The following is a 12979-nucleotide window of genomic DNA, read 5'->3' on the forward strand; positions in this document are numbered from 1 at the left end:
AGTTCAGCCAAATTAGTTCACAAAGTTATGCCTTCAGATCATTTGTATCCATTCATGGCATCATTTGGAAAGCAGATATGCTATATCAGTATTGTTTAATATTACAACCAGCCATCCACATGTCCTCCAAAATCTCAGAAATATTTTTTCCAGAGTAGTCAAGAGTATCATTTTTTTTTTTAGCTAACAATTCAGATTCAGTTAGGAATTTGAAATAGAATCCCTTGAAGTTTCTGGCACTCAAATGAACAGCAACAGACTTCAACGAAGTTGATAATGACTTTGAATCTGGTAGATAAAGCAGCTCCTGATATAATTTCTTGACCATCCCACAGGGGAATGAATCAAATACAAAGAGCAAACAATACATAAACTGTATTCTCAGCATTGAAGGTTCATTTCTTGCTATTCTCCATAAGAATGCCACTTTCTCTCATTAGTCTGAGAGTTAATGGTAGAGATTCTAGACTCCTTACCAACTTGTCATTTGCTAGTGATATTTCTACTAAGTCAAACAAACAAGATACCATCAGCTTTCCTTCATCTTAGTAGGAAAGTGCAACCTGCCAACCTGTTAAAAATTGATAACAGAGAATCCTCTAGAAGTCAAATCTTTGCTGGGCCTAGGAACAGTTTGGAGGGTAAGAAAACTCAAAGTAGAGATTCGTGGCCCTCTTTAACTTGGCTGTCATCTCTATGTGAAGTCTTAAATTTGCACAGGAGGAGAACAGGGCATTGCAGACTGTGAGAAAGAGTATTACATTGGACAGGTCCAGAAAATTGCTCTGTCCTAATAACCTCTGTGATTTGTTTCTTGTGATTTTCCAGTTCTTTTAATTTGCTTCAGAAAAGTACATTTTATGTACTTTCAGCCAAAGTGAAGGTTACTTCAGCCAAAGGAATCATTTAGTGGGATGATTTCTTTTATTTACTAAGTTTCTTTTATTTACCAAGTCATTTACATGACTTAGCATCTGAAAAGCTTTCTTGGAGCTTCTTTTTTTTTTTTTTTTCCTCAGAAAAGCACTTCTCAAGTACTCACAGAGAGTGCAAAATACTCAAAATATCTCTAAACTCAGTTCATTCCACATCTACATTGACTACAGACAAACACAGATATGTTCTGAAAACTTACCTTATACAGAAAAAAATAAATGGGGAAAACTTGTTTGATTTTGAAGTTGCTTTGAAAGAGCCTCATTTGTCAAGTTTCAAATAACTTCTCTAAGGCTTTACAGATTAAGAACTAATAATCTTACTCCCACTGCTCTGAACTTTGTGACATCCTCCTTTTGAACACATTGGAAATAGGTGGCACACATAACGCTCCAATAATACCTGTCTCAAACATTGTAAACTGAGAGCTGAAAAATCAATTTTTAGAACAATCAGATGGTTTATCTTTATTACTTCCTTTCTGTTTCAACACATACTTTTCTGTACTTTACTTAACAGCCAAATTTCCAAACCATAATTATTGATCTTTCAAATACTGATACAAAAATATGTTGGCCTTTTGTGAAAATGCAAAATGCCAACTTGTAACAATTTTGGTAAAACCTTTGAATAGATGAAGCAAACAAGAAACTTTGGAGCGATGGGATTTTTGGATAGGAGCACCTTTATGACTAAATATTTAACTCTCTGCTCCGATGACCAGTGGTTAGGGACTGTGAGGGACGTTTCATCTCATACTGCCTGAAATCTTTCCATGAATTGTAAGATTATAGCTGTGCTAGAGGAAGATAGCCCAGAGCAGCGAAATTAAGGCAAATGCTATGAAATGTGGGAAGACTTTGGAGCTATTGAATAGTAGCAGGGAAGAAGCACATCCCTAAAATCAAGCAAAGTTTAAATAAGTAACTGGGTAAACAGAAAAAGAAGAAGATATATAGATCTAGCAAAGAATATAATGGGAAGCAAGTAATAAAAGTAGGATGCTACAAAGCAGTAGGATGAGCTGACTGTAATTATTAAACAGAGATAGAGAAGAAATTCCCAGAAATTTTCCAGACCAGAAGTTCTACAGATTTCCAGTTGGGGCTGTAGTAGATTTGGCACTAGAGCAGATTCTTTTTAGGATTTTGGAGAACAGTTTAAGTAATCTACTGTAGTTGTACAACACCCCTGAGCCAAGAGACTGGTTCCTTTACCCGTTCTAGCAATTTATTGTCATGACTAAGGCTAGAAAAGGTCACTTTACTTGAACTCTGAAGTTCCATATCATGCCACAATGCTGAGAAAATCAGTCTACATCCTAATGAGTTAAATCTCATCCATTTCAAGTTAGTGGAAAAAAAAAATGCACATGAATCTTCAAAGGAAAGTGTCTTACAACAAATGATACATCTAACTTGCCCAAGATGTCACCCTTGAATTACCATACTTAAAACAGTGCATATTTTTGTTGCAAAAGGTCAAATATGTGGGTGACAGAACACATAGTACTTATTAACTCTGCTGCTGAAATTTGACTGGTAGCATCTTCTGCATGATTTGTCCACTTAAGGAAGGTAATTGAAAAACAGCAAAGAGAATGAAAGAGGACTGGTTGCTATTCAAGCTCTTTTGTGCCTCTGTTTTCTTGTAGGCTGAGTTATGCAGCTGTCTTGTGTTAGGAGAGAGCCAGTTCTGATTAGTTTGAGCAGAGTTTGGAAATATTTAGGGGTTTCTGTTTATTTGTTTGTTTGGTTTTATAGCTCTTTCAGTCACTATGGTTTCATTTTCTGAAGTCCCTTAACACATCAACTATTTTAAAAACCTCTTATTCTTGACCATTCAGTTTGTTTGTTCTTTGAAAATGAGACCAGCTACACATGTCATTCTGAGTGAGCACACATTTTAAGGGTGATAAAAGCAGGTGCCTCTTCTTTGACAGTATTCAGATTAATAGTAATGTGATGGAAGTGAAAGAAAGTATATCTTCATACAGCCTGAGGTCAGCTGTGTCACCTAATTTCTCCAGAATTTCTTTGATACTAATATGATGTTTCCTATGGAAAAGTACCATTGTGTCTGGTATTAAAAACTGCTCCTCAGTATTTTCATTTTATTTAAAGAGCAGAGAAACTTTATTGCATTTGTTGAGGAAATTAACAGATAATCACCCTGAAATTTTTTCATCTTTATCTTCTGTTTTAGCATAGCATACAAGATAAGAATCACTGCAATAAGTATCTATCCCTTTTTATTTTTTATCTAGCGTACATCCCTTTTTTCTGTTCCTGGTTAGTATACTGTACAGAAATATAGGCTCAAATTTGAACCTTAAAAAAGTTTTCTTCCAACGGATTAGTAAGCTACTTCTCTTAGCTGTCTCATTAGAAAGAGATTCTAGCTTTTGATGCATTTCTGATAAGGCAGGAGTACTGTAACGCTGCTTTCTGTGCCTAGGACAATGCCATACATGTATAAGGATATAATAGGGAACTGTTGAAAGAGAATAATGTGCAGTATAATTATTATTAGTTCAAACAAAATTTTGAAAGAACAGGTAGTTTAAAGTGCATATAGATTTAAATAAGACACTCTATCCTATAACTGCTAGAATATGAAAATTGTTCTGCTGCCTGTAGTTGGGTTGTAGAGTTAACTTCTGTGGAGTTAGGAAATAAGTAATTTTTACAGCAATTGGCTTGCATGAATATTGGCTGTAAAGACTTACAAATCAGAATATGGAAGAGTTTTAAACTTTAACATCTTACATTACTTTCATCACATTCAATAAAGTATTATATTCTTCCATGATGTTTCATCAGTATGCATAACTTCATTATCTCCAGCTTCTAGACACAACTAGTGATGTGCAATGTTTTAAATCATGCTGCTGAGGCGTGAAGTTTTCCTCGTATCTTCCTTTTTCTTTTCACCAGATTTCACAATTCTCAAGTCCCAGAGCAAATTCTTGGAAAAGAGTTTAACAATGTTTTAGGAATAAAAAGTACATGGAAGGATATCAGAACTTTATCTGGTAAAAATTGTGGTATGTTCATTTAAGAATATAGAACTAAACCAGATGAGAGTAAATATACTACAAGTATTATGTGTCTAGCCACATTCAAACTAATGATAATATTCATAGTCTGGATGATAACAACAAGGGATTTCTATACTAAAAAATTCTGTTACCAAATATTAAAAAAACCCTTTGTAATCAAATGGGCCTTCACACTCTTACCGTGACAAATTCTTTATTACAATGCCTCTGTTTCATTATAAATTTTTTAAATTCTTAACAAAGTCCTTTCATCTTGTGCATTTATGAAATTTATTTTCATTTATAAGCTAAAAAAAATCCTTTAAGGTTCAAATGTATATTAAGAAGGTAAAAAACCCATTAAATTGTTGAGGCAATATTAAAGACTACCAGGTTCGGCCTGGTAGTTAACAAGCGTGCTGGTTAGACAAGAAACAGACTTTTATGGGGCAAAACTAAATTAACGGAAGGCAGACATGGGGTTAGATGACAGAATTATCTTTCAGGACTGTATATAACTCGTAACTGCATATTAAATGGATGTACTGGGGACAATAGAGGACTGATTCGGCATGCCTGGCAATAAGAATTAGTAAGATGACAGTTGACCGCACCTTGGTCTCTGAAGCAGCTCCTAAACAGTATAATAATGTCCTTTAGTTGGTATTCCTTAAATAAATTATTTTATTTCATTAGTTTTTCTAGGCTCAAGATGAGATGAAGCTTTATTTGAATTCTGAGAACTGATTTATTTGAACTTGAGTGACTTCTTTAACTTAACTGCATATATTTCCAAGTCAATATGGACATGCTTATTTACCTGAAAAATCCATCTTTCTGCTAGCTCTTCAGCTGGTCTTCCCAAACAAGTGACTATTGGGTTAGGTCATTATGATGTGACTCGTCTGCTATATTCATGTCTTTGTCAGGTATCTTTACAGCTGTGGAGTGTGGTTACGGGTGGTAACATGAATGTTTAAACTTGCAGGGTTATTTGAAATGTACTGTTTTATTAAGTCATATTTTAACTGAGTGGATATTTTTGTTTCTTGCAGTTATCCCTAAGCAAGGTGGAAATAAAATAAAGAGAATTTATTAAAGCAGCTGAGAATTATTTGTTTATCTGCTGAAGAGGTGAAGAGAACCTGGACTCCGATACTCAGCATCATTAGCTGTGAAGAATTCTCACAAAAGTCAGTAGGAGTTTTGAATAAACATTGACAGCAGTGTGATGTCCTTAGAGGATATTTCTGTTTCAGATGAATCTTCCTGTTCTGCATTACCACCTGTCCTGTCCCTTGTTTGACAAATTAAAAAGAAGCGTCACAGATATTTTAATAAAAATCAGAGTGCTGCCAGTATTTTAAAGGACAAGGCAGTGCCACAGGTTTTTGAAATTCAGAGTAATGAATAGCAACTTGAAATATTTCAGTCTCTGGGCTATTGAATAGCACGATCCATCCCCCTAAAACCAAACCAAAAAATGAAAAACAAAGTAAAATACCTTTTCTTAAAACAATAACAAAGCTGTAACATGTTTACTGGAGAAAGAATCAAAGAGCAAATAACATATTTGGATGTTCATCCATCACTTGTTGCACTACTGAAAAGTACTCTAGTTGAGCAAGAATCGACAGAAAGTATCATGAGCAAAACTGTTCAGTAGATACTTTGCTACTGGTTTGCTAAAATACACCACTAATCCTGACCTCTTGATACAATTATGTGGACAGCTTTTGTTGTATTCCCATGAAGTCTTGAGTGATGTTGACTAAAAGGATTCAGGCATATTTTCACTGTTCTTATGCTAGACATAGTAGTAGTTTAATATGATAGTTTATAAAAACCATGTTTAAATATATGTACAGACTTTTAAACTTGCCTCATTCCCTTGCAACACTATTAGATGTGTACAACTGGGTCTCTTATTGTGGGAGATAAAAACATTTAGTTTTCAATTAGCTGAATCCTTTCTAAATACACTATTGACATCTGCTGCCAACTGTCTTCTGCTTCATAATTAATAATCCAGATTTTAACATCATATTATTTAAAGACAATCAGTTTATTGCTTGATTGTTCCTAGATGAAACTTATGACTTCTTGACTTCCATTTCTCATTTTCAGAAAGCAATGCGTTAACTTCCAGTGATTGATGTACAGAACATTGCTGATGCATGATGGGTGTATATTGACCTTCTTAACTACCAGAGTTGCACCCTTTCCTCTCATACTTCTTTTCCTTCTCTTGTGTTATAACCCTGCCTTCTCAGTCAGACATAGCATTAGCTCAGAGGGTCTGGAGGCCAAAGTTAGGTGGTGGGGTCTTCATCCTCCTACCTGCACAGGTCAAAATATACAGCTAGTTCCCAAACTCCCTTTTATAATTATCTCCACCAACTCCTGCTGTTTGTCTCCCCTGAATTAACTTTGCTCTGCCTCCTTGCCTCAGAATTTCAACCTCTGCTTGGCTCACCAGTCACTTCCATGCCCTCTGATATGGTTTGGGATATCCCTCCCAAAAAATGTGATCCTTAAGTGAGTAAATATACACCAGTTAAATGAGTTTAATTTTTAAAATGTATGTCTTATAGTGGGTAGCACTTTCTGTGTTGCTGAACTATAGCTGAAAAGCAGAATTTATATTGAACAGTAGGAAATAGAGTTAGAAAAGACCTTCAGATATATCTTGTTTGTTGTCTTACCTCTAAAATACCATTCCTTATATGTTCTTCTCCATATGTCTTGTCTTTTCTTATTACAGGCGTATGTTTCAGGGCATATTTATTTGTCTTTCCTGTAGAATCTTATCTAGTAGTTTCCTGAATTGTTGCCATTGGTTTTCTTGGAATAAATTATCTTGATTTTGCTGTAATATTTCCTCTTACCTAAATATTGTCTAAGAATTGTCAAATTTACTATTTTATGGTGACTTTCCCAGAATTTGCAAGCTTACCCTTCTCCAGAGCAAGACAGGAAGATGCACATTCCTGTGTCCTCCATTGGATCCTATAATCAATATCAGTGACTGTGAACAAATAACTAAACTTTGGTATAACTCCAAACCAAAAAAGAACCAAAAGACTGTCTGATCTTGAATCGTACAAACCAGAGACTGGACTCATATTTCTCGTAACTGAGTGCTTTGACTATATTTTAAAGTGCTTTGAGTATTTTTTCTTATATACCATCCCACATCAAGACTGTTCTGTTCTTGTGACATTATATGTATTTCTTTTGTGTTAGTATAGAAGAATTCTAAATAACAAAATATTTAGTTATTTTTAGATGTAACATTGTTTATTTTCTGGCTATCCTTATCTTTTTCATAGAAAGATAGAAATAAAATCAGCTGTACAGCAGGGTCAACTGACTATCCACAGTGAACATCATTGTGTATACCACAGAATATTGTATTAGTTAATATGTGCATTATTAAAATAGCTATGATAATTGTAGCTGCTGCAAATTGCATCATGTAGTTTGTCATATTGATTGAAAAATGACTTTTTAATTCATCATGAATTCATGTTCGTATTTGTTTTCCTTCACTAAGTGGTAGATGCTCGATTTAAAGAAATTTAAAAAGAAAACTTGTAATTCTTATTTTCATGGTGCAGATATCCATCCAATGAAAGTGAATTCAAATGAACAACTAATTTTCCATGGATTGCCAAACAACAATGATTGGCTGCTAACACAGTATTTGAATTTGCACCACAGCCAATGAATATTGATATAAAATTTGAAGTGCTCACAAACTTGAAGTTTCCTGGTGCTTGGTATTTAATTTTCTGTGCCCTTAGGAGCATGTGTTTTTTGATGTAAATGCTAGATTATTTTCAAAATAGGAACTAGAAATATTTTCCAGTTAAGAAATGTGTCACAGTTTGGAATTCTTTGATTAGAATACATCATTTGGAAGTGTACAAGGTGGTGGCTTCTGGCTTGCAGAGGAAGACAATGTTTTGTTGTAAAAAGGTAGCTGTGGAGATGTCAGTAGATGTTGCTCATTGAAGATGAATATGCAAATTGAGAGTTCAAAAACAAAAGAAATATTGTGCCTTGGGAATATTTCCTTTTGTTTTCTTTCCTCTTTTCTTTTGGGGAGAGAGTTAAGAGACTAGGAATATTAATTATTATGATAAGCATATAAAAAAATTCTGAGTAACAGCTATTATATAAAGGACATTTTCTTGAGATTATAAACTGGTAAACATGCTTCAGTTTAATGAAAAAGATAATTAAAAGTTGCATCAAATATATATTTTTTTACTATTTTTTGTTTTAGGACTGTCTTTTCTCCTTATTTTTATAAAGGATAGTCTGAAGTCCCCACTTTATAAAAGCAGTTCTGAATAATTTATATTATGAACTGATGGAAACAAAAATGGAATTTATAACTCAGTGATATTTCCCTGCTTATTGTGCAAGAGGAGAAGAGTTATGTGATAAATAAACTGTAAAAAGGAGTGGTAACTTACTTCACAGTGAATAATAAGTAAATCACCATGGTATTCAACATAAAATGTATTTCATGAAAAGTATTAATAGGAGCACAATTTGATTACAGAGAAAATACATTGTCATTTAGCATTTAGTTTACATTTCCAGGTAAAACCTGTTCTATAGCAGAGATGTTTGTTAATGCATTTGGAATATTCTGCTTCTTACAACAGGCCTGAAGCCCCCTGCCTGGCTAGATGGCTGAAGTGGAGCCCTTAGTTAAAAGATCATTTCTTCTACTAAATGTCTTGAACTTTTTGTGTAAGGTGGGGGACGTTTTTTGTTTGTTTATTTGTCTCCCATATGTATTCAAATGCAACAATTCATCCTCTGCCAAAAAAAATCTACTTTAAACATCACTGACTCTTAAAAAAAAATTAAGAGTTCAGGCAACAGCTATCAGAACGGTGACTGTACAGAGTCCCAGCATTCTAGATCTGCCTAATGCAAGCTGGTGAGATTTTCCCTGACATGTACACTAACTAGCAAACACTTTGCTTTCAATTTTATCTCTCTGCCCACTATACACCTCTAGCTTTATCCTATTTGTCACACAACATTTACTAGAGATAAATATAGTGTGAGTAGACATTGCATTTGCTTTTGATGACACAGTTCAGAACTGACCTTCAATTCTCCTGTAATATCATTGCAGAGTGTTTCTTGGACAGAAGTTACAAAATTGTACTAAATTATACCCGTGAGCTGTGGTGGTCTGGAGACAGCAACAAACTAAATGAGTAAGTGCATCCTACTTTCTTGCAACTTTCTAACCAAAACTCTACCTGGATTATATGGATTTCAATTTGCAGTTCTGCAGATGTTCTGCTGCAGGGCTGGCATTCACATAAGGCTGTGTATGACTTGCTAGATGAAAAAACACTGTTACCTACCAGATTTCCCAACTTTTTGTAATTTTCTCTAGGTACTAGTTTTTTGTTAATTTGTCTCTGGAATTGGTTTAATCCCTGAATGAAGTCCTGAGAGGTTCTGGGCACCATTTACATCAGGCCTGAAACTTCAACCTAAATTTTGTTATTGCTGATAGAAAGGAAGGTGGATCCATGTAAGCAGCAGCCTTGCTGTTGCAATAAGCTTGTAACTTGGGTGCCAGGTTTGGAATTTTTGGGAAATAGGACGTTTCAGCAGTTCTTGAGATTTTTATCCTCTGTGTTTTTCTAGAAATAGGCTACAGGTATACAGTCACCTAAAATAATTTCACATCTGCTGTTACAGTTTAATAGTAGATGACATGGTTGCTTGGAAGCCCTATGTTCTTTTTCAAATGCATTCTACTATATTAAGCTATTGTGCTGTCATAGTTGTCTGGTGGTCTAGGAATAATCAAAACCATGAAACACGCTGGAATTATAAGTGCAGGCAACGTTAACGCTTACCTTTATGTGATACTAAGAAATGTAATGCTAAGTTATTATCTGAGGAATCTATATGCCCTTTCTAGGATCAGTCTATAGCATCAGAGGAACATAAGGGAAGATGCAACATAGCCCATGAAGGCTTCCAGATATTTGTCATCTTTATAGCTAGAAATGTGTAATAATAACGTGGTAAAGTTTAATTCCAGAACAGCTGCTAAGTATTAAACTGTGATTGGAGCACACTTACTCTTGAGAATGTTCTAAGGGAGAAGTTTTACAAACTCTTTGGAACGAATTTTAATACTGCAGCAATTTTAATGTAGCAGGACTCTCTTCAGAAGTGACAGAAAACTGTTTTGCTCAAACAGATGTTTCTGAGCTACTACCAGATTAAAAATTCAAAGTTTTGTTTTGGGGCAGGACTTCAGGAAAAATCTACTGTACAGAAGTATGGGGTCAAATCACAAAGTCACTGTCATTAAGATCAGAATTTTAGTGACAGTGTTTTTGAACAAAGAATGCAGATTTTGACCCATACTTTTTATAATTTAGCCAGGGTAGGTTTATTGCAATTTTATTCTTGCAATGGCAGCTTTTATAATTAAATGTGGTCAGAAGTTTAGATTTCCACAAACCTAAAGGAAGCCTTTAACAGGCTAGTAAGCCTCCAGCTAGTAAACCAGTTAGCCTGGTAAAATCCAGCTGGAGAACACCTTCAGTACAGATTCATTTAAAATGTCTATGTTCTGAGTCACTTGCTGTCTGCACTTTGAGTATTGACTCTTAGAAATAAATATGTGTGAAAATATGTCATATATATGTGATCCTAAAAATTTTTCACATCTCAGTCAATTACATTGAATCACACATGAACACTATTTAAAGAAAAAGTGGAAAAACAAAGAAGAAAAAGGCACACACTAGCAGAGGTTAGAACACCAGAGGTCTACTACATAAGCACTCATTCAACCTTGACAGCAAGCATTAGGTAGGGCAATGGTCACAACTGGAGCTTAATAGCTAGCTAGTAAGATTTCTCCTAAGGAAGAAAAGAGAAATTCACAGAAAGAAGGAATGGCATTTTATTTTGCACTGATTTTCATGAGGTAAAATAGCCTATCATTAGAACAACAGGTTGTTTGGTGTGCTAGTTGGAATTTTTGTTCAAATCCCAGGCAAGTTTTGCAAGATCTGTCTGCAAACTGAAATGGTGTAGGTACCAGCCAAAACAACTCTTACTCTGCTATCTGGATCCTTCCAGAACAAGATTTCCCGTGTTTAAGCGTACCATCACAATGACTTCGTTATTAGTTAAATGGCAGAGAAACACACATCTTGGCAATGAAAAGAATTTTTGAAATAATTGAATCATTTGCAACCCCTTCATGTGTCAAAGTTAATCAGAAAGGTCTAATTTACTATTTGTGAAAGGCATTGTTATGAACACTGTTTTTCAGAGCATTTGTATCTTTGCATTCTACAATCTTCTGCTTATATTGCAAAAATAATTATCTTCTTTAGGTTGCCTTTATATTACATATTGAATTTGTTCGTTTATAATAGGTATAATTCAGTTCTGTGTGATTGGTAAACTCATCCTGATGATGTGAGTTATGCCAAATTTCTTGAATTTTTTATATTCTCCTCTGGAGACAACATGCAAAATAGGAAAATATGCAGCTGGTTTATTTGAATTCCCCTCTCCTTTGGCAAAAAATAATGACATTACTTAAGAAGCTGTTCATTAATCCATCAAATTAGCATTATTGAGCACAAATATTATGTCTTATAACTCATTAATTATTAACAAGCTCTTTGCTGTGCTGATTCAGAGAAGATGAGCTCCTCTGTGAAGCCCCTGATTAGAGCAGACAGACAGTGCAATATACTTTAAAGTATATATGGTCTAATCAGATAGATTGTCACAGTTGGCATATTCAAAAGCACCTGTGGTTTAAAGGCTGGACTTGCAAAGAGTTTTAAAAACACCTAAATCTAAGTTTTAGAAATCAGTGACAACTTCACTGCTAATGAAAGTCTTGAGGTGTTTAAGTTTTGCTATTAAAGTCCTCAGTGCTTCTGTTTCTCTTAGTGCATGTGTGCACCATGAAGCTGTGACATTTCTGATTCTCTTGGTGTTTATGCTCTGTATGAATTCACAAAGTAGATTTTCTTTAGATTTTCTTCTGATTATTCTTTCTTCGGGTCTGATACAGTAGGCGTTTTCAGAGCACTGATAAGGCAAAGACAAAACGGTGGGGAAAATGTCTGTTGGCTTCCCCATGAGTAAAAATGTTCATCTGGAGTGTGGGAAAGAGTGTAATTTCTTTTTTTATCTGATTTCAAAATCTGTACTGAACATAAGTCTTCCTCCCATAGGAGGATTTTAGTGGCTTGATTTTAGCTATTCAGTAGTGAATCCCTCTCAGTCATTCCTGTTTAAGTTATCCCACTTGATAATTTAACATATTCATTTTAAGGGAGACTATTTCAGATTTCCCAAATCAATACCTTATAATGAGACTTATAAAGTAATTATTACTCTCTTTCTGATTATACTATACTTCAGTCATACTATACAGCACAAGTTAATTTCAGCTGGAAATAGCAAGGGATAAAGATTGAGAAAAAGATTTACTGCAGTGAAATTGCAAGTTGAAGGATGTTTGGATTTGGATCTAATGTCCATAACTTTCACAGATTTTGAGGGAATTAGGTTCTAACACATACATGAAGTGCATTAGTGAAAGTTTCACTACTATGTGCAGTATCAGTTTTAGTGAAAATTTCTTGAAGTTCCTGACACTGTGTCTTCAGATGATGTAAACCAGTACAGCTGTATATACAGCTATTGTTTTAGTGCAGTTATAGTGGCCACAGACCAACTGAATATCCCCTTAACACTTTTCAGGAAGTCTAAATTGAGATTAGGAAAGTGTTCTATGAATTTGGTGTTTATGTAGTTACTGAATGGTTCTAGTTGTCATTTCATCTGGAAAAAAAAAGGAATAAAAACTTGGGCACAAATTTTATTATATTGGATTGTGCTGCAACTGCAAACACTCAATAAAGTGGCAATGGGTATATTATAGCACTTTATTTCACACTTAATCTTGTA

This window comes from Strix aluco, chromosome 9, assembly GCF_031877795.1.
Source record: "Strix aluco isolate bStrAlu1 chromosome 9, bStrAlu1.hap1, whole genome shotgun sequence".
Lineage (NCBI taxonomy): Eukaryota > Metazoa > Chordata > Aves > Strigiformes > Strigidae > Strix > Strix aluco.